General features: G+C 37.9%; 1 long non-coding RNA gene across 1 annotated transcript in view; it reads left to right on the top strand.

The window, feature by feature from the left end:
• Positions 1-299: 299 nt before the first annotated feature.
• LOC108395953 (uncharacterized) overlaps positions 300-23,540 on the top strand; it is a 67,268-nt gene continuing 44,027 nt past the window's right edge. Inside the window, exons 1-2 of the long non-coding RNA XR_001852800.3 lie at positions 300-1,086; positions 21,303-21,433. This is a non-coding gene — a long non-coding RNA (uncharacterized lncRNA). The remainder of the gene's footprint in view (positions 1,087-21,302; positions 21,434-23,540) is intronic.

Here is a 23,540-nt window from a genome sequence, read left to right as displayed (position 1 = left end):
TCTTCATAAAACCATCCACAGGAAAGCTGCTCAGATACCTGTGCTAGGGTTAAGTTAATGTACGAAGACTAAGTGTCACTAAAATTCTGAGCGTTCCTGGGGGCTAGCCTCCAGGGTAGGACACTGGCCAGGTGGGTGCCCTCTGATGAGATGATCTCTCTGAGCCTGTTACTCCTCCTGGAAGATGAGCGACCTGGCGCACAGCAGTGCTCAAGAGAGGAGCATTACTGTAGCACGTGCAGCTGCTTGGAAGTAATTGTTGATGTTCCTAACAGGCTGGAGTTGTAGAGGTTCAGGTGATTTGCATTTGACCACCGAGTGGGAAAATCTGGAGCAGTTCTGTCTGACTTCCCCCCGGACAACGCCAAATGGGCAAGGTACGGCGCCCGTGACACCCTCTTCCATCCTTTACAGGTAAAACTACTCCGCCACGCTGCGACCCCCGCCACAAGCCCTGCTCGCGAACGCGCACGCGCACACGCGCACAGCACGCGCCAAAGCAGGCTCAGCGGCCCGGCGAGGAGGTGCACGCGGGAGCCGGGAGCCTGAGCTCCCACGACGGGGCGGAGCACTGAGGGGGCGTGACGAGTGCGAGGCTCTGCTATGCCATTGGCGGCGGCCGGGCCATGTGGAAGCTCACGTGAGCCGTCCGCCCACGGGCCGTCGGGCGCGCAGGCGCGCAGCGGAGCTTGGGAGAGGGCTGAGGAGGGAGTGCCTGGAAACCGGCGACGGATGCCTGGCGTCGTGCCCTGCAGCTGGCGGCGGGTGGGGCCGCCGGGCAGCCGCTGCTTTCCCCTGTCGAGAAGGCTGCGGACAAGAAAACGATCCGGGAGGGGAGCGCCCCGGCCTGGGCTCCCTCCCGCGAAAGTCCGCGGGATCCTAGGGCCCGGTTAACCAGGCAGAGGCTCTGGGCGATATTACAGACGGACGTTGAGAAAAGCCAAGATCAGCCTTCGAGGTCTCTCTCTGTGCCCTGTCGCCTCTGTGACCTCTGGCAACTCATTTAGCCCGGTCCTCAGTTTCCCTACTCTTCTATAGGGACTGACCAAGAAGAAAAGATTTCACGTCACAATCACTACGTGCCTAGTGAGTATTTAAAAGCACCGAAGCCATGCCCTTGTCCTCAGGGAGTTGGGTGCCCAGTGCAGGCCCTGAGCAAAACAAAAATCCCACGGTGGTTTAGTGCCAGGTCTCTCGAGTGCCTGCCTCCTTCCCCTGCTCTCAGGCTTGGCCCCAGCTTGTGCCTCAGTTTCCTTGTCAAGGCCTAGAACATGTTTCAAAAGGTAATGAAAAAGTGTGGAGGGGGCTGGGCGTCGACCCTGGCACATACTAGGCTTGCAACACTAGCCTATAAGTTTGCGGCAGTGCGGAGGGCGTCTGTGTACAGTCGTTTCAGGGCAGCCAGGATGTCTGGGGGAGTGTGAACACGGTGTGTGAGCCGGCAATGCAGGCCTGCACAGCAGAGGTCGATTTCCACGATGGCGCCAGGGAGAAAGGAATGCAATTAATTAATTTGTTAAGCACACTCCTGTTTAATTATACCCTCCTTAGAAAAGGCTTTTCCCTCTTTACAAATCCCTCTGGGTGGTGGTGGTTTAGAAAAGCTAAAGGAAGCTTTTCATTGATTTTTCTGAATTGACTCTTATAGTTAGTCCTGCTGTGATGATCAAGAAAGAAAAGTGATTAATTTACATTTGGGGCAGTTATTGGTGTAGTGGAATAACTTGGGCAAAACCAGATGTTCTTCAGTCAGCTGTTACGGTGGCTTCATGTTTGAAAGCTTGAAAAATCTTCGTATTCTGTGCTGTATTACCTCTTTCTTTTTTTTGGCCTTAGTAATTACCTCTGTTCCATTGTCTCAAGGGTGGTCCTTAACAGCTGTTCTTTATTACTTTTTTGTAGCGATGTATTTTGACCTTAATTTCATCTTTTCCTACCGGTAACCACTTTTAAGATCCTGTTGCTACAAGAGTTCAGGGAAAATTCATTTGTAATATTATTTAGAAAGGGATGACCACACCCGGACTTTTAAGGAATGTTGAGTAAATCAAACTACTGTTCTTTCTGGAAAAAACCTGCAGCTGAATCTGGGATTAGGGATAAAGAAACCCAGCTGGATTTTGCCCCAGAGTGCCAGTGGTAGTTTCTGTTTATGGTCTGTTTATCATACACATACTTTGCCAGAATGTGCTAGTGTTTTGTCAGCCTGCCATGACTACACACAGTATGTGATGCCTTCCATCTCAAGTATGTACAAATGGCTGATTGATCCTCACCTCCTTATGTGAATGGCAGATGCTTGTTAAAGTCAGTGGTTTGCCCACACATAACTGCTTGGAAAATGTAGCCGTTTGATTGATGTTATCTGATTGAAAGCATATGAGACATAACGGAGCTTGACCTTTTCATTTATTTTCAATTTTTCATTTGAATATTTTGAACAGTTGTAGAGTCTACCTGCTAACGTTCCAGTTTCTCAAATTCGGCTTAAAAGAGTTGTCCTTGCTCTCATTTACTATTTCAGTTCAACATAAATTATTAATAGAGCCTAGTATGCTGAATAACTGCAATAATCATGATGAACATTTCTTTAGAATGTGTATCATTTATATTTACTATGATTTCATTTCAGCTATAAGACTTGGAATAAAATTATGTTCTTACACCTCAGGAGATTTGTGACATTGTTTTCTCTATTTTAAGACAGAATAATCTTGCCTAAAGGTTACACCTTTTAATTTTGATAGAAATCCTGGATATTTATAATGTTTCATTGATAAATAGTAGTTTCTTTTTAAACATTTTTGTTTCTTCTTTGTTTCAAGTGAAGTAACAATCTTACAATGTTAGTGTACCCTTTAACCAAAAGTGACCATTTCCTACTTTAATTAAGAAATGACGAATTTCAGTTTAACACAGAAAATAATTAAGCATCTGCTTATAAAATTGTTATGGGATGAAAAGGGTTTTAAAACCAGTATTTTTGATTGTAGAAAACGAAAGGTAAATTTGTGTTTATCCTGTGCTTCATTAAAATTAAGAAAATTTTGAAAATGTAGGAAATTAGTAATAGGGATAAAAATAAGCCATTACACTTTGGGCACTATGGATAACTTAATGATACATATGTGTATAATGATATAGATGTATATGTACCATTGTTTGATTTACAAAATGCTTTCACTTTATCTCCTCATCAAATTATCCTATGTCATTTTGATAACCCTTCTAAGAAATGAAGAAAAATTTCAGAGGAGAGTAAGGGAATTGCCCAAAGTCTTTTGAGTCCAAATTAAATATAAAGACATAGATATGCTAAAAGTAAAAGGATAGGAAAAAAAACACCATGCAAAAAACACTAATGAAAAGAATTATGTAGCTATTTTAATACCAGACAAAGTAGACTTCAAAAAAAATATTCCCTGGAAGGAAGGAAGGCATTTCATAATGGATAAGGGGTCAATTCATCAAGAGCACATAACAAGCATAAATGTGAATGCCCCTAACACAAAAACTGAAAGAACTAAAAGGTGAACTAGATAAGTTCACAAGTTAGGTTGGAGATGCAAGTGTTCCTCCTCTGGTCATCCTACAACTAGCAGACAGAAAATTAATAGGAATGTAGAAAACTTAAATCGCCCTACCAACCAACCTGATTGAATTGACTTTTAGAGAATACTCCAGCCAACAGCAGAATACATACTATTTTTCAGTGTATATGGAAAATTTCCCTGGTTAGATCATATTCTGGGCCATCAAATAAGCCTCAACAAATTTAAAGAAACCATGTAAAGTAAATTCTCTGGGCATAGTAGGATAAAATGAGAAATAATTTTCAAATATTTAGAAATGAACACACTTCTAAATAACCCATGAGTCAAAGAGGAAGGCATTAAAGGGAATTGAAATCTATTTTGAATGGAGGGAAAATGCAACACATCAAAACGTATGGACTGAGCTATAGTAGTGCTTAGACATGTATAACATTAAATACTTACATTAAGAAAACAATGACCTCAATCAAAAGACCTCAATCAAAATCTTAGTTAAGAAATTAAAAAACAGACGGGCAATCTAGACCCCAAAAAAGAAGAAAATAGGAAATAACAAAGATAAGAGCAGTAATAAAGTGGAAAACAAAAATAGAGAAAGTTACTGAAACCAAAAGCTATTATTTGAAAGATAAAATTGACAAACCTCTAACTAGGTTTCCTGGGAAAAAAGAGGATGAAAATGTCAATATCAAGAACAAAAAAGAGGACATCACCGTAGGTCCTGTAGGCATTAAAATACTAGGGAATATTATGAACAATTTTTAATGTCAGTAAATTTGATTGATAACTTAGATAAAGTGGACAAATTCTTTGAAAGAGTGACTACCAAAGCTTACTTAAGAAGTAATAGATAAGCTAAGAACTTTCCCACTGAAAAACTCTAGTGACTTCACTGGCCAATTTTACATGTATTTAAGGAAGAAGCAATACCAATTCTACACAAACTCTTCCAGAAAAAGAAAAGGAGAGAAGAACACTTACCACCTAATTTTGTGAGGCCATTAATAACACCTCATACTATTAGGCTAGCTACTATAGAAAAAAAAAAAAAAAAAGAAAATGATAAGTATTAGGATGTGGAGAAATTGGAACCCTTGTGCACTGTTTATGGGAATGTACAGTGATACAACTGCTATGGAAAATAGTGTGGTAATTTCTCAAACTTTAAAATTACCATGTGATCCAACAATTCCACTTCTAGATTTAGGCCCAAAAAAATCGAGAGTGGAGTATTAAAAGAGATATTTGTATACCCATTTTTATTGAAGCATTATTCACAATAGCTAAAACATGGAAACACCTCAGAGTGTCCAGTGACTGATAAATGCATACTCAAAATGTATATGCATATAATAGAATATTATTCAAACTTAAGGAAATTCTGATACATGCTACAACATGGATAAATTTGAGTACATTATGCTAACTGAAATAAGCCAGTCATAAAAAGACAAATCCTGTATGATTTTACTTATATGAGATACCTAGTCAAAATCACAGAGACAGAAAGTAAAATGTTGGTTTTCAGGGGTTAAGGAGGAAGGGGAATGGGGTGATTGTTTAATGGGCACAGGGCTTCAGTTTTGCAAGAGGAAAAGAGCTAGGGAGGCAAGTGGTGGTGATGATTGCATATATTAATATACTTAATACCACTGAACTATACATTTAAGAATGGTTAAGTGATAAATATTGTTATGTGTATTTCATCACAGAAAGATCCAGTAGATAAAAAGAATAGAAAATAACACCTTGACCAGGTGATGAGGTTTACCAAGGGTTTATCACAAGAGGCAAGATTGGTATACTATTCATAAGTTAACTGATGCAAGTCACCATATCTACACACAAAAGAAGAAAAACCATATGATAATTTCAGTAGATGCAAAAAAAAAAACTGCTTTACAAACTTCTCATTCCTCATATCACTCACTCATTCCTGGTAAAACGCTCAGAAAATTAGGAGTAAAAGTGAACTTCCTCTACCTGCTAAGAGCATATAGGAAAAAACTACAAGTAACATCATACTTAATGGTGAAAGACTGAATGCTTTCCCCTAAGATTGGAGAGGAGCAAGGATGTTGGCCTCAGCAGTCTTCTTCAGCATTTTCCTGGAGAACCTAGCTAGTGCAATGAGGCAAGAAAAATAAATAGGCATACAGATTGTAAAGGAAGAAATAAAAATGTTTTTATTTGTAGATACTATGATTATCTATGTAGAAAATTCCGAATCTGCAAAAAAGTTGCTGAATCTAGTAGATAAGTTTAGCAAGGTCACAAGATACAAGGTCAATATATGAAAATAATATTTTTCTACCAGCAAACATTTTGAGCTTGAAAAGTTTTAAAAGTGATATTTAAAAGTTTTAAATACTTAGGAATAAAAATAGCAAAATATGTTCAAGATTTGTATGCTGAAACTACAAAATTGATGAGAGAAATCAAAGGAGATTTAAATTAGAGGGATGTACTGTGTTCATGGGATGGGTTAGAATACTCAATGTGAAAATGTCATTTCTTACCGAAGTGATATATAGATTCAATGAAATTACAGTCTCAATCTTAGCAATTCTCTCTGTGGAAATCAACAGGCTATTTCTAAAACTTATATACAGAAGCAAAGAACTTAGAACAACCAAAACAATTTTAAAAAAGAAAAAGTTGGAGGATGCACACTATCTGATTTTGAGACTGACTATAAATCTACATTAATCAATACAATGTGATATTTTTTAAAACTATAGTAAAAAATACACATAACATGAGGTCTACCCTCTTTATTTTTAATTGCAGTGTTGTTAGCTATAAGCACAGTGTTGAACAGATACTATAACTTTTCAATCTTGCATGACTGGAACTTCATACTCATTGAATAGCAACTCCCCATTTCCCCCTTCCCTCAGCTCCATCATTATATATGAATATATTTTTAAAATTGAAGTATAGTTGACATAATAGTTTTAGGTGTATAGCAATAGTGAATAGACATTTATATGCATTACAAAATGTTCACCATGGTAAGTGTAGTTATGTCACCATACCAAATTACTACAATATTAATGTATGTTGCATCCCCTTGATTATTTATTTTATAACGAAGTTTCTACCTCGATACTCTTCACTTACTTTGCCTGTCCCCATACCTCATTCTCCTCTGGCAACCAACAGTTTGCTCTCTATGAGTCTTTCTGGGTTTTTCTTTGTTCACTCATTTGTTTTTTTAGATTGCACAGTTAAGTGAAATTATATGGTATTTGTCTTTCTTTAACTTATTTCACTTTGCATAATATCCTGTAGGTCCGTCCCTGCTGTTGCCAATGGCAAGATTTTGTTCAAATATTTATGGCTGAGTAATATTCTATTATGTACATATATCACATCTTATTTTAAAAATTGAGGCACATACAATTTTTGCACAATAAAATGCATAAATCTTAGTGAACAGCTTAATGAATTTTGACGTATGTATACCTCATATAACCATTACCCAGATCAAGATACCAAACATTTTCACTATTCATTTTGTTCTTTGTATATTTCACTCATCTTCTCACCCATGTCTCTTTCATGAGTTGATTTCAGTTTTGTTTTTTTAGATTCCACATATAAGTGAAATCATACAGTATTTGTCTTTCTTTGATTTGTTTCACTTAGCATGATACCCTCTAGTTCCATCCATGTTGCAAATGGCAAGATTTCGTTCTTTTTTTATGGTGGAGTAATACTCCATCAAATATATGTAACACGTTTTTTATCCATTCAAGTATTGATGGGTATTTAGGTTGTATCCATATTTTGGCTATTAGAAATAATGCAATAAATTTAGGGGTGCATATATCTTTTCAGATTAGTGATTGGAGGTTTTTTTGGGTAAGTTCCCAGTAGTGGAATTACTGGGTCATGTGGTATTTCTATTTTTAGTTTTTTGAGAAACCTCCATACTGCTTTTCACAGTGGCTGCACCACTTTGCAATCTCACCAGCAATGTACAAGGGTTCCTTTTCCTCCACATCCTCCCCAAACTTGTAATTTTTTTGCCTTGTTGATATTAGTCATTCTGACTGCTGCGAGGTGAATCATCATGGTTTTGATTTGCTTTTCCCTAATGATTAGCGACATGGAGCATCTTTTCATGCTCCTGTTGGCTATCTGTATGTCTTCTTTGGAAAAATATCAGGTCCTCTGCCCATTTTTTATTTAGATTATATGGTTTTGTTTGGTGTTGATTTGTATAAGTCCTTTATATATTTTGTGTGTTAGCCCCTTATTGGATATATAATTTGTGAATATATTTTCCTATACAGTAGGTTGCCTTTTTGTTTTGTTAATGGTTTCCTTCACTGTACAGAGCTTTGTAGTTTGATGTAACCCCATTTGTTTTATCTTTGCTTTTGTTTCCCTTGGCTAGGGAGACATATCCAGAAAAAAATTGCTAATGCTAATGTTCAGGAGTTCCCTGCCTGTGTTTTCTATTTTATGGTTTCAGGTCTTATATTTAGGTCTTTAATCCATTTCAAGTTTATATATGAATATAGTGTAAGCTGGTAGTCCAGTTTCACAGTTTTGCATGTAGCTGTCCAGTTTTCCCAGCACAATTTATTGAAGAAACTGTCTTTTCCCCATTGTAATTCTTTCCTCCTTCATCATAGATTAACTGATCAAACAAGTATGGGTTTATTTCTGGGCTCCCTATTCTAGTCCATTGATCTTTGTGTCTGTTTTTGTGCTCGTATCATACTGTTTTGATTATTGTAGTCTTGTAGTATAGTTTGAAATCAGGGAACATATGCTTCCAGCCTTGTTCTTCCTTTTCAAGATTGTTTTGGATATTTGAGATCATTGTGGATATTCTAAATCATTAGGATGATTTGCTCTAGTTCAGTGAAAAATGCCGTAGGTATTTTGATATGCATTACATTAAATCTGCAAATTGCTTTCATCAGAATCATTTTAACAATATTAATTCTCCCCATCCTTGCTCATAGAATAGCTTCATGTTTATTTGTCATCTTAGCTTCTTTCATCAGTGTGTTATAGTTTGCACAGTAGAGTTCTTTCACCTCAGTTCATGTTTTCCTATGTATTTTTTGGATGCAGTTGTAAATGGGATTGATTTAATAATTTTTCATTCTGTTCATTATTTGTATATGGGAATGCAACAGATTTTTGTATATTGATTTTGTATCCTGAAACTTCATTGAGTTCATTTATTATAATAATTTTTTGGTGGAGTCTCTAGGGTTTTCTACATATAGTATTATCTACAAATAGTGACAATTTCATTATTTTAAATTACTATTTTAAAAGACTAACTTGAAAGTGTCTTACTTTTTTCATATCTGATTGCTGTGACTAAGACTTCCAACTTCTATGTTGAATAGAAGTGGTAAGAGTGAAAAATCCTTGTCTTGTTCTTATCTTAGAGAAAAAGCTTTCAGCTTATCACCGTCGAGCATGATGTTAGTTGTGGGTTTGTCATGAATGAATGACCTTTATCATGTTGAGGTATGTTTCCTATATACCTACATTGTTGAGAGTTTTTAATCATGTTAAATTTTATCAAATGCAAAGTTGGTCTATATCTGTTGAGATGATCATATAGTTTTTATCCTTCCCTTTGTTAATGTGGTGTATCACATTGATTTGCAGATATTGGGCCATCTTTGCATCTCTGGAGTAAATCCAACTTGTTTGTGGTGAATATTCCTTTTAATGTATTTTTTAATTTGGTTCTAATTATATTTGAGGAGTTTTGCATCTATGTTCATCAGGGATATTGGTCTATAATTTTCTTTTTTTGTAGTTTTTTTTTCTGGTTTTGGTATCAAGGCGATACTGGCTTCATGGAATGAATTTGGAAGCTTTCCTTCCTCTTCAATTTTTTTTGGGAATCATTTCTTTGGGAATAGTTTAAGAAGGATCTGTATTAACTCTTCTTAAATATTCGGTGGACCTCGCCTGTGACACCATATCATCTTGGCCTTTTGTTTATTGGGAGTTCTGTTTTTTGTTTTTTTACTGCTTTAATTTCATCACTAGTAATTGTTCTGTTCAGATTTTGTTTCTTGTGGTTCAGTCTTGGGAGATTGCTTATTTACAGGGATTTATACATTTTTTCCCAAGTTTTCCCATTTATTGGCATATAATTTTTCATAGCCCTTTCTTATAATTGTATTTCTGTGGCATCGATTGTAACTTCTCTTTCATTTCTGATTTTATGATTTGAGTTCTCTTTTATTCTTGATGAGTCCAGCTAAAGGTTTTATCAATTTTGTTTATCTTTTCAAAGAGCCAACTCAGTTTCACTGATTTTTTTCTTATTTTCTTAGTCACTATTTCATTTTTTTCTGCTCTGATGTTTATTTCATTTCTTACATTAACTTTGGGTTTTGTTCTTCTTTTCCTAGTTGCTTTAGGTGAAGGATTAGTTTGAGGATTTTCTTGTTTCCTTAGGTACACCTATAATGCTATAAATCTCCCTTTTAGAACTGCTTTTGCTGCATCCCAAAGATTTTTGTGTGTTTGGTTTCTGTTTCATTAGTCTTTTTTTATTTGTTTAATTTCTTGTTGACCTATTGGTTGTTTAGTTGTTTGGCCTCCATGTGTTTGTATTTTTTCCAGTAATTGATTTATAGTTTCATTCTGTTGTGGTTCAAAAAGATGATTGATATGATTTCAGTCTTCCAAAGTTTTTAAAAACTTGTTTTGTGACCTAAAATGTGATCTATCCTGGAGAATGTTCTGTGTGCACTTGAAAATAATGAGTATTCTCTTTTTAGATCTAATATTCTGATAGGTCCATTTGGTCTAATGTGTTATTCTGACCTACTTTTTACTTACTGATTTTCTGTCTGGATGATGTATCCATTGATGTAAGTGGGGTGTTAAAGTTGCCTACTGTTATTGAAAAACTGTCAATTTCTCCCTTAATGTCTGTTAGTATTTGCTCTATGTCCATTACTACTATTTTATTACTGCCAATTTCTCCCTTAATGTGTTGTTAATATTTGCTCAATGTAATAGGTGCTCTTCTGTATAGCATGTAAATATTTTACTTGTCATATCTTCTTGCTAGACTGAGCCTTTAATCATTGTATAATCCCCTTCCTTATCTCTTTTTACGGTGTTTTTATAAAAAGTCTATTCTGTGTGATATAACTACTGCTATTCCAGGTTTTTTTAAATTTCTCTTTGCAAAGAATATCTTTTTCTATCCCATTCAGTTTCAGTCTGTCTGTGTCTTTAGTTTTGTTGTGAATTTCTTGTACGTGGCTTATGATGGGTCTTGTTTTTTTATACATTCAGTCACCCTGTGTCTTTTGATTGAAGCATTTAGGCCATTTACATTTAAAGTAATTATTGATTGATTTAAAGCAATTATTGATTGGTATGTGTGTGTTGCCATTTTGCTTAACATTTTCTGGTTCTATTTGTTGCTTTTCTGTGGTCCTTTTCTCTCTTGGTCTTTTCCCTTGTACTTGATGACCATTTTTTAATGCTGTGTTTGGATTCTCTTATTTGTTTTTTGTGTATTAGTTATAGGTTTCTGGATTGGTTTACCATGTAGTTTATATATAATGTCCTACATATATAGCAGTCTATATTAAACTGATAGTCATTTAAGATTGAATGCATTCTAACAGCACTACATTTTTAAACATTTAAAAATCCCCCTCTTCCATGTTTTATATATATTAGGTCTTACTTAACACCTTTTATTTAGTGATTCCCTTAACTAATTTTTAGGAGTAGCTTATTTTTACTCCTTTTGTCTTTTAACCTTCACACTAGCTTTTAAGTGACTGTTCTACTTACTACCTTTGGTCTGTTTGCTTTCATCAGTGAAATTTTTTTTTTCATAGTTTTCTTCTAGTTAAAGCCTTTCCTGTTTTTCTTGAATGCCCTTTAAAAGTTCTTGTAAGGTTGGTTTATTGGTGCTTAACTTCTTTAGCCAGTATTTATCTGAGAAGCCCTTTATTTCTCAAATTCTGAACGATAACCTTGCTGGATCGAGTATTCTTGGTTTTAAGTGTTTTTCTTTCAGCACTTTGAATATATCATGCCTCTCCCTTCTGGTCTGTAGAGTTTCTGGGTAACTCGTTGCCTTTCTCTCACTGTTTTAAAGATTGTCTCCTTGTCTTTTATCTTTGATATTTTAATTATGAGTCTTGGTGCAGCCCTCTTTGGGTTCTTTGTATTTGGGGCTCTTTGTGCTTCCTGGGCCTGGAAGCCTGTTTCCTTCCCTAGGTTAGGGAAGTAGTCAGCTATTATTTCTGTAAATAAGTTTTCCGCTCATTTCTCTCTTCTCCTTCTGGATTCCCTGTAATGTGAATATTAGGATATTTGGTGTTGTCCTAGAGCTCCTTTAACCTATCTTCATTTCTTTTTTTTCCCTGCTCTTTAGCTTGAATGCTTCCCATCACTCTTTTTCCAAATTGCTGATCTTTTCTTTATCCTCTAGTCTTCTGTTGATTCCCTCTAGTGTATTTTTTATTTCATTTATTGGATTCTTCATCCATGATTGGTTCTTTTTTAGATTTTCTATCTCTTTTTTTTTGAAGTTCTCCCTGAGCTCATCCATCCTTCTCTTAAGTCTGTTAAGCATCTTTATAAGCATTGCTTTGAACTCTTTTATCAGGCAGATTGGTTAACTCCATTGCATTTAGTTTTTTCCTGAAATTTCCTTGTTCTGTCATTTGAAGCATATTCCTCTGTCTTCTCATTTTGTCTGACTCTGTGCTTGCTTCTCTAAATGTGGATAGGAGTACCTCTCCCAGTCTTGAAATATTGGCCTTGTGTTGGACCGTCCCTTAGGTAAAATGCATTTGTCTGGTGTTTCGGGTTGGCTGGAGGCCAAGTGAGCATGAGATGGGTGTGTCCCAGGGCTGGGGCTACCAGAACATGAACCAGAGGGCTCCTGTGTTGTTGTCAGCTGGGGATGTGCTGGTGGAGTGAACAATGTCAAAGGTGTACAGTTAAGTGAGCTCCCCGGTGGGCACTGAGCTGGCCCCTCTCTGGAGAGATGACTGGGGGAAATGGGGCACCGTTTTGGGGACTTTTAGGTGGATGCCAGCTAGGTACATGCTAATGGGGCAGCTGGTGGTAGATGGGTCAGTCTGGGGAGTCTCTCAGGTTGTTATCTGGGTTATGCAAATGGGGCAGCCAGGGACAGATGTGTGGTGGACCAGGTGACTCCATGTGAGTTTTGCATTAGTACCATTTTGGTGTGACTTCTGCATCTCTGACAGTGGTGTTTGGGTGTTGGTGGGGCTGGGAAGCCACCTCTGTCATGTTAGGAGCACCAGCTGACCCTGCTTCTGTCTGCACTATCAATGTGTGTGGGGAACATAAAAAGTAGTGCTCACTCAGCTCCTATTCACACTAGCAGTATCCAAGAGAATGCAAACAATGGTTCTTCTCCTTCTTCCATCCATAGTAGCAGTTTCTTGGGGGAACACAGATGGTGGCGCTCACCAGCACTTCTGGACTTTGAGAGGGTTACAGCAGGTCCCCTGCTATTGGGTGGTTGAGAAACAATGGCTTTATCCTGTGCCCCAGGGCAGGTCTGTGCTCAGGTAGCTCAATAATATCCCTCCCCACAGCAGGGCTGTGCTGGGGGTGGGGCTTTCCCCATTAACTTGTCTTTGTCTGTCTTGCCATTTTTTATGTGGTCTTTGTATCTCTCACTGTGCAGAAGGTACTCACTCAGGCCTTTGTTCTTCCTCTGGATGAACTGCCCTGTAGGTAGGTGTAGAATTTGTGTGTATGTGGGAGATGGGCTCAGGCTATTTTTATGCTGCCATCTTGAACTGGCCAGATCATGTCATCTTTATCCATTCATATATTAGTGGACACATAAGCTGCTTCCATATCTTGGCTCTAGTAAATTATGCTACCATAACCATAGAGATTCATGTATTTTTCTCTAATTAGTGATTTGTGTTCTTTGGGTAAATGCCCAGAAGTGGATTAACTATATCATACAATTTTCAGAGGAACTTTTATATTTATATATATTTATATATATGTAAAATTTATATTTACAATTTTTAGAGGAACTTACATACTGTACTTCATAATGGCTGCACCAGTTTACATTCCTATCACCAGTGCACAAGGGTTTCTTTTTCTCTACATCCTCCCGAATACTTGTTATTTCTTGTCTTTCTGATAATACTTTCCCCATGACCCCTCACACCATGTGTACTAAACATAATACTGCTCAATCCCCATCTCCCTCCCTCCCCACCCGCCTTCCCTTTGTTAACCACTAGTCCCTTCTTGAAGTCTGTGAGTCTGCTGCTGTTTTGTTCCTTCAGTTTTGCTTCATTGTTATACTCCACAAATGAGAGAAATCATTGGCACTTGTCTTTCTCCACCTGGCTTATTTCACTGAGCATAATATCCTCCAGCTTTATCTATGTTGTTGCAAAGGGTAAGATTTGTTTCTTTCTTATGGCTGAATAGTATTCCATTGTGTATATGTACCACCTCTTCTTTATCCATTCATCTACTGATGGACTCTTAGGTTGCTTCCACATCTTGACTATTGTAAATAGTGCTGCGATAAACATAGGGGTGCATATGTCTTTTTGAATCTGAGAAGTTGTATTCTTTGGGTATATTCCTAGGAGTGGGATTCCTGGGTCAAATGGTATTTCTATTTTTAGTTTTTTGAGGAACCTCCATATTGCTTTCCACAATGATTGAACTAGCTTACATTCCCACCAGCAGTGTAGGAGGGTTCCCCTTTCTCTGCATCCTTGCCAGCATTTGTTGTTCTTAGTCTTTTCAATGCTGGCCATCCTTACTGGTGTGAGGTGATATCTCATTGTGGTTTTAATTTGCATTTCCCTGATGATTAGTGATGTGGAGCATCTTTTCATGTGTCTGTTTGCCATCTGAATTTCTTCTTTAGAGAATTGTCTCTTCCTATCCTCTGCCCATTTTTTAATGGGGTTATTTGCTTTTTGGGTGTTGAGGCATGTGAGTTCTTTATGTATTTTGAATGTTAACCTCTTGTTGGGTATGTCATTTACAAATACATTCTCCCATACTGTAGGATGTCTTTTTGTTCTGTTGATGGTGTCCTTTGCTCTACAGAAGCTTTTAAATTTGATGTAGTCCCATGAGTTCATTTTTGCTTTTGTTTCCTTTGCTCGAGGAGATGCGTTCAGGAAGAATTTGCTCGTGTTTATATTCAGGAGATTTTTGCCTATGTTGTCTTCTAAGAGTTTTATGGTTTCATGATTTACATTCAGGTCTTTGATCCATTTTGAGTTTACTTTTGTGTATGAGGATAGACAATAATTCAGTTTCATCCTCTTATATGTAGCTGTCCAGTTTTGCCAACACCAGTTGTTGAAGAGGCTGTCATTTCCCCATTGTATGTCCATGGCTCCTTTATTGTGTATTAATTGACCATATATGGTTGGGTTTATACATGGGCTCTCTAGTCTGTTCCACTGGTCTATAGGTCTGTTCTTGTGCCAAATTGTCTTGATTACTGTAGCTTTATAGTAGAGTTTGAAGTTGGGGAGCCTAATCCCCCCCCAGCTTTATTCTTCCCTCTCAGGATTGCTTTGGCTATTTGGGATCTTTTGTAGTTCCATGTGAATTTTAGAATGATTTGCTCTAGTTCATTGAAGAATGCTGTTGGTATTGTGATAGGGATTGCATTGAATCTGTAGATTGCTTTAGGCAGGATAGCCATTTTAACAATATTCTTCCTATCCATGAGCACAGGGTTTATTTCCATTTTTTTGGTATCTTCTTTAATTTCTCTCATGAGTGTCTTGTAGTTTTCAGAGTATAGGTCTTTCTGACCTCCTTGGTTAGGTTTATTCCTAGGTGTTTTATTCTATTTGTTGCAATTGTGAATGGAATTGTTTTCCTTATTTCTCTTTCTGCCAGTTCATTGTTAGTGTATAGGAATGAAACAGATTTCTATGTATTAATTTTGTATCCTGCAGCTTTGCTGAATTCAGATATTAGATCTAGTAGTTTTGGAGTGGATTCTTTAGGATTTTTTATGTACAATATCATGTCATCTGCAAACAGGGACAGTTTAACTTCTTCCTTGCCAGTCTGGATACTTTGTATTTCTTTGTGTTGTCTGATTGCCATGGCTCGGACCTCCACAACTATGTTGAATAAAAGTGGGGAGAATTTGGGCATCCTTGTCTTGTTCCCTATCTTAGGGGAAAAGCGTTCAGCTTCTCACTGTTAAGTATAATGTTGACTGTAGGTTTGTCATATATGGCCTTTATTATGTTGAGGTACTTGCCCTCTATACCCATTTTGTTGAGAGTTTTTATCATGAATGGATGTTGAATTTTGTCGAATGCCTTTTCAGCATCTGTGGAGATGATCATATGGTTTTTGTCCTTCCTTATCCTTGATCTTTGCCATTTTAATTATTATATGTCTTGGTGTTGTGTTTTGAGGTTCCTTCTATTAGGGTTTCCCTGTGCTTCCATGTCCTGAGTGTCTGTTTCCTTCTCCAGATTGGGGAAGTTTTCAACAATTATTTCCTTAAGGAGACTTTCTATCCATTCATCTTTCTCTTCTCCTTTTGGTACCTGTATTACATGAATATTGTTTTGTTTGGATTGGTCACATAGCTCTCTTATCATTCTTTTATTCCTAGAGATCCTTTTTTTTCTGTTTCTCAGTTGCTTTGTTTTCCTGTTCTCTAATTTCCATTTCATTAACTGTCTCCTCTACATGTTCTAGTCTACTCTTAAATCCCTCTATTGTATGTTTCATCTCAGATAGTATATTCTTCATCTCTCAGTGGCTCTCTTTCAGGTTTTCTGTCCCTTTATTGAAGTTTTCCCTGAGATCTTGAATGCTTTTCTGTAAATCTATGAGCAAATTTATGACTTTTATTTTGAAATCTTTATCAAAAAGATTGGTGATCTCTTTCATTTATGCATCTTTTAGGGGTTCTGTCGTATAGTTTTATTTGGATCATATTCCTCTGCCTACTCATTTTTTCTGGTTTCTGTGTTTCTTCCTTTATATTGTGCATCTCTGCATGCTTTCTGGCCTCTAAAGTGATAACTTTATGAATAAGTTGTGCTGTGGTGCCCACAAGTTCAAGATTCTTCACTCTGTAGTGCCTGGTTCTATTTTGTGCAGACCCCAGCTGATGGGCAGAGCCACCTTTTTGTCTGGCTCTGTTGTGGCCTAACTCTGGGTGGGCAGTTTACTCCAGCCGCACCTTTGTGATCAACTCAGGAGTCTCTGTTGAGCTTGCTGTGTGTGGGTCCACCCTCTGCCTGGCCTGCAGCAATGGTGGGGCTGCATGGTTAATGGTTGGGTGGACTGATGTTTGGCTGTGCCCCAGGGCAAATGCACAGCACTTTGTTTGGGCACCCTCGGGGAGGAAGGAGCTCTTGGGGCTGGCTTCTTGTAGGCACCTCCCTGGTTGGGCTGAAATGGAGCTGGGGGAGTCTCCCTCTGCCTCCCAGGCAGCAAAATCTGATGCTTCCACTGGGCCTAGTGGGTTGGCTCCCAGAAGTGCTCACAGGGAGGAGTCTTGGGGCTGTATTGACAGCAAGGGGAATAGAGCATCTCGGGCTCCCGAGAGTTCCCAGTGTTTTGGGCTGAGGGAGGGCTGGAGAGATATGATCCACCTGCCCTTTCTCCTGAGAGTTCCTTCCAACCCTTGCCCCTCTGGTACCCCTCCCACTGCTTGGCAAGTCTTTCAAACTGCCACCTCTGCTTTGGGTCTCAGGACTGATGGAGTGTGCCTGCCCTCCACACTGAGAGGAGTCTCAGCCTCCCAGAGTGTTCCACCTGTCCCTGGTGTTCAGCCCCACTGCTCACCAGCACCTGGTGTCATGTGGGCCCATGATCCCAGGGCAGATCTTCAGGGCCAGGTGTGCAGTGCTCCTGGGTTTCTGTTTCTTCCCTACTACATTCCTCTTTCTCCTGCCTATAAGCTGGGATTGGGGGAGGGCTTGGGTCCTACTTGACTTTGGCTTTGTTACTCTACCCTTTTTTCTATGGTCTTTTCTTCTTCATGTGTATGTGACCTGTTCTGCAGTCTTCAGGTCATTTTCAAGTTAGTTGTATTTGTGTGTTTTATTCTTTTATGTGTTTTTTGGAGGAGGATTTTGCCTTGCCTTCCCACTCTGCCATCTTTAATCTGATTCATTCTTGATCCATTGATTATTAGAAGCATGTTGTTTAGCATCCATGTGTTTGTGTGTTTTTTTCTTCATGAAATTTACTTCCTGTTCCATATCACTGTGATCTGAAAAGGTACTTAATACAATTTTAATCTTTTTGAATTGATTTGTGTCCTAATATTTGATCAGTTTTGGGAACGTTCCAGGTGCACTAGAGAAAAATGTGTACCATGCTGCTTTGGGGTAGAATGTTCTATATATATATCTGTTAAGTTCATCTGACTAGGACTTCCAGTACTACATTGAATAAAAGTAGTGAAAGTTGGGCATTCTTGTCTTGTTCCTTATTTTAGAGGAAAAGCTTTCAGCTTTTCCCCATTGATTATGATGTTAGCTGTGCATTTGTCATATATGGCCTTTATTATGTTGTGGTATATACCCTCAACACCCATTTTGTTGAGAGTTTTTATCATGAATGGATGTTGAGTTTTGTTAAAGGCTTTTTCAGCATCTGTTGAGATGATCATGTGGTTTTCATCCTTTTTGTTAATGTGGTGTATCACATTGATCAATTTATGAATATTGTACCATCCTTGCATCCCTGGAATAAGTCCCACTTGGTCGTAATGGATGATCCTTTTGATCTGTTTTTGAATCCAGCTTGCTAATATTTTGTTGAGTATTTTTGCATCTGTGCTCAGCAGGGAATAGTGGTCTAAAATTTTATTTTTTGTAGTGACTTCATCTGATTTTGGTATTAGAGTAATGCTGGCCTCATAGAATAAGTTTGGAAATAATCCCTCCTCTTCTACTTTTTGGAATACTTTAAGAAGGGTGTTACATAGAATTCAGCTGTGAAGCCATATGGTCCTGCACTTTTGTTTGTTGAGTTGTTTGATTACCAACTCAATTTCATTACTGGTTATTGATATGTTCAGATTTTCTGTTTCATCCTGGGTCAGTCTTGGAAGGTTGTCCTTTTCTAAGAATTTGTCTGTTTCTTCTAGGTTGTTCAATTTATTGGCATATGGTTTTTCATAAAATTCTCTACTCTTTGTATTTCTATGGCATCTGTTGTGACTATTCCTTTTTTTGTTTCTGATTTTGTTTGTTCCTCTCTCTTTTTTTCTTGATAAGTCTGGCTAGGGGTTTGTCTATTTTATTTTGTCAAAGAACCAGCTCATGGTTTTATTGATTTTTTTCTATTTTATTCTCTATTTTATTTTTGCTCTGATCTTTGTTATGTCCCTCCTTCTACTAACTTTTTCATTTGTTCTTTTTCTAGTTTGTTCAGTTGTGACTTTAGACTGCTTATTTGGGATTATTCTTATTTCTTGAGGTAGGCCTGGATTGCTGTGTACTTTCCTCTTAGCACTGCTTTTGCAGCATCCCACATGTTTTGAACTGTTTTATTTTGGTTTTCATTTGTCTCCATGTTTTCCTTGATTTCTTCTTTGTTCTTGATCTGTTGATTATTTAGGGTCATGTTGCTTAGTCTCCATGTGTTTGTGGGTTTTTGTTTTCTTCATGCAATTTACTTCCAGTTTCGTATCGTTACAATCTGAAAAGATGCTTGATACAATTTTAATCTTCTTAAATATACTTCTGTCCTAATGTGTGACCTCTTATGGAGAACATTCCATGTGCACTTGGAAAAAATGTGTATCCTACTGCTTTTGGGTGGAATGATCTGCAAAGTTTATCTGATTTAGTGTGTTGCTCAGTGCCTGTGTTTCCTTATTTTTTGTTTGGTTGATCTGTCCATTGATGTATATGGTTTGTTAATGTCCCCTAATATTATTGAGCTGCAGTCTATTTCTCCTTTAATTCTGTTAGTATTATTTGTTTTGCATATTCAGGTGCTCCTATGTTGGGTGCATAGATATTTATAATTGGTATATCCTCTTGTTGGACTGACTCTTTTATCATTATGGCATTCATTCTTGGTCTCTTGTAACTTTCTTTGTTTTGAGCTCTATTTTTTCTGATATAATTATTGTTACTCCTGTTTTTCTTCCTGTTATTTGCATGAAATGCCTTTTCCATAGTTTCACTTTCAGTCTGTGTATGTCATTAGGTCTGAAGGAGGTGTATTGTAGGCAGCATATAGATGGGTCTTGTTTGCATTCTGCCACCCAGAGTCCTTTGGTGCATTCAGTCCATTTACATTTCAGGTCATTATTGATGTGTATTTACTTATTGCCATTTTTGTTGTTTTCTGGTTGTCTTTGTGGTTCCTCTCTTATACTATTCTCTTGTTATTTGATAGTTTCATTTAGTGTTGTGATTAGATTTCTCTTTAAAAATTTTTTTTGTGTATCTATTTTAGGCTTTAGGCTTGTGGTTACCATAAGGTTCATAGTTTCCTAAATAGACAACAGGTTGATGGTTGCTCTATTTTGAACAGTCTATAAGTACTTTTTTCTTCCTCCTGCACACTTTGAGTATAGATATCATAATCTGTATTTTTTGAGTATCCCTTGACTGATTTTGTGTGTGGTTGATTTTACTACTTTTGGGTTTTTTTCCTGTTTTTTTTTTTTAGCTTCATATTTGCTTAGTTAGGAATTGGTCTACTACTTTTCTGTGAGTTTATTTTTGCAATGAAAAACAATTAGGCTTCAAAACATTTCCATTGGGGACCCATATCTATGGCCATGTATGTAATTAAACTTTTTTTCTCCTGTTAAAAAACAAAGAAACAAACAGAAATTTCCTTTCTATCTACAGAAGTCCTTTTAACATATCCTATAGGGCTGTTTTAGTGGAGGTGAATACTTTTAAATTTCATTTATCTGGGAAACGTTTAGTCTCTCCTTCAATTCTAAATGATAACCTTACTAGGTAGAGGGTTCTTGATTGAAGGTCTTTCTGTTTCAATACATTAAATATTTCATGTAGCTCCCTTCTGGCCTGTAAAGTTTCTGCTGCAAAATATGCTGATTTCTTTATGGTGTTTCCCTTGTAAGTAATATTTTGCCTCTCTCTAGCTGCTTGCAATATCCTCTCTTTATCCTTAATCTTTGTCATTTTAATTATATGGTGTTGTCTTCCTGGGGGATCCTTTTGTTAAAGACTCTCTGTGCTTCCAGGACCTGACTGTCTATTTCCTTCCCCAGATTGGGGAAGTATTTTCAGCTATTATTTCTTCAAACAAATGGTCTACTCCTTTGTCTCTTCTCCTGGTGCCCCTATTATGCAGATATTGTTTCTTTTGGAGTTGTCACACAGCTCTCTTACATCTCGTTTCAGTTTATTCTTTTTTCTCTCTGTTCCTCAGCTTCATTGTTTCCTTGTTTCTTTAATTTCCATGTCCTAATTGTTTCCTCTATTTGCAGCAAACAATTATTCATTCCCTCCATTCTGTTTTTAATTTTTACTGTATTTTTCAGTTCTGAGTGGCTCTTTTTCAAATCTTCTATTTGTTAAAGTTCTCCCTGAAATACTTTTCTGCAGATCAGTGAGCATATTTATGATAATTATTTTTAATCTTTATCAAGAATATTGGTTATCTTTGTTTCATTTGACCCTCTTTTTGGTGTTTTATCCTTTTTGGAACTTATTCCTCTGCCTCCTCATTTTGTCTGTGTTTCTGTTTCTTCCTTTATATTAGATCTGCCATGCCTCTTGGTCTAGAGGATAATGACTTTCTCTGAAGAATGTGTCCTTTGATGCCCAGAAGCTCAAGACTGTCTGCCCACCTGTGCCTGGTCTTCCCTTATGGTGGAGCTGCAGTTCCTGTTGGTGAGCTGTGGGCAGGGCTGCCTTTCTGCCTGTCTGCCAGCAGTGGTTGGTCTCTGTCATCAGCGCCCCTTTGTGAGTTGCTGCCCTATATGAGCTGTGCAGCATCATTTCTGTTGAGGTCATTGATGGTTGGGTTACCTTTCTTCCTCCTGGTAGTGATGGTGGCAGTGATGGGCCAATGGAATGGGCAGAGGAGGTGTGAGGGGGAGTTTGGCATATGGCTGGGCTACCAGCAAGGGAAAGGAGAATTTGGACCTGGATCCTGCAGGCATCTCTGAAGTTGGGCTGAGAGATAGCCAGGACAGCTGGAAAAGCCTCTCTCCACCTGCCAGGCAGCAAAGTTTGACTGTTGCTAGGCTGGGTGGGCAGGGGGTGTGCAGAGAAGCACCTCGGGCTTGAGTCACCATCCAGGGGGATGAAGCATTTGGGGATGGCTCCAGGGAGTGCCTGACCAGTTGGGCTGAGGAAGGGCTGGGGAGTGTCATCCACCTGCCCTTTCTGCTGGGGGAAGAGCTCTGTCCAGCCCTCATGCCTTCTGATATCCATCCCAGTGTTGGCAAATCTTTCAAACTGTTGTCTCTGTTTTGGGTGTTAGTGGGACCATCAGAGTGTGCCTGTCCTCTGCAAATGGCTGGAGTCTCAGCCTCCTAGAGTGCTCCAAGTTTCCCTCGTGTCCAGCCCCATTAATCACCAAAACCCAATGCAGTGTGGACTCATGTTCCCAGAGCAGATCTCCAGGACCGGGTGCATAGAGTTCTTGAGCACTTACCCCTCCTCAGTCCATTCCTCTCCCTCCCACTTGTGGGCTGGGATTGGGGAAGGGCTTGTGTATTCCCTGGGTTGCAGCTACACCACTTTACACTTCTCTGTGTGTCTTCTTTTCAGGTGTAGATGGTCTGTTCTGCAGTGCTCAGGTCATTTTCAGGGTTAGTTGTATTCACTGTAGTTGCTTCCTTGGTGTTTTGTGGGATGTTTCTACCTTGCTTTCCTACTCCACCATTTTTCCCCCAGCATCCTCTTTCAATTTATTTTTGAATTCAGTTTGCTGATACTTTCTTGTGTATTTTTGCATGTATGTTCATTGAGGATATTGGTCTATAATTTCTTTTTTTAAATAACATATTTGTCTGGTTTTGATGTCATGGTAGTACTGGTCTCATAGAGTGAATTTGGAAGCACTTCTTCCTTTTTTTATTTTTTGAAATAGTTTGAAGAAGGCTAAGTATAAAATCTTCCTTACATGTTTGGTAAAATTTACCTGTGAATCCACCTGGCCCTGGAGTTTTGTTTGTTGGAGGTTTTTTGATTACACATTCAATTTCATTACTCATAACTGGTCTGTCCAGGTTTTCTATTTCTTCATGATTCAGCCTGAGAAGATCATATGTTCCTAGGAATTTTTCCATTTCTTTTAGGTTCTCCAATTTATTGGCATATCGTTTTTCCTAGAATTCTCTTACAACCCTTTGAATTTCAAAGTATGTCAGTTGTAACATCTCTTTCATTTCTGATTTTATTGATTTGAGTCCTCTCTTTTTTTCTTGATGAGTTTGGCTAAAGGTTTATCAGTTTTGCTTATCTTTTCAAAGAGCTAGCTCTTAGTTTAATTGATTTTTTTCTATTATTTTCTTAGTCTCTATTTCCTTCATTTCTGCTCTGAGCTTTGTTATTGCCCTACTTCTACTAACTTTAGACTTTGTTATTTTTCTGGTTCCTTTCCATGTACGGTTAGATTGCTTGAGATTTTTCTTAATTCTTGAGGTAGGCCTGTAGCATTATAAACTTCCCTCTTAGAACTGCTTTTGCTGCATTCTAGAGATTTTGAACCATTGTATTTGTTTTCATTGTCTCCATGTATTTTTTTATTTCTTCTTTGATTTCATCATTGACCCTTTAGTTGTTTCTCCTCCATGTGTTCGTGTTTTTCCTCCCCGCCTCTTGTTAGTGATTTCTAGTTTCATACCTTTGTGGTCAGAAAAGATACTTGATATAATTTCAGTTTTCTTCAGTTTATTGAGACTTGTTTTGTGGTATCCTGAATTCCAGGATTACATGTGCACTTGAAAAGAATGTGTACTCAGCTGTTTTGGACAGAATGGCCCATTTA

Source organism: Manis javanica, chromosome 3 (assembly GCF_040802235.1).
Source record: "Manis javanica isolate MJ-LG chromosome 3, MJ_LKY, whole genome shotgun sequence".
NCBI classification, from domain to species: Eukaryota; Metazoa; Chordata; class Mammalia; order Pholidota; family Manidae; genus Manis; species Manis javanica.
This window is presented reverse-complemented; position numbering and strand designations above follow the sequence as displayed.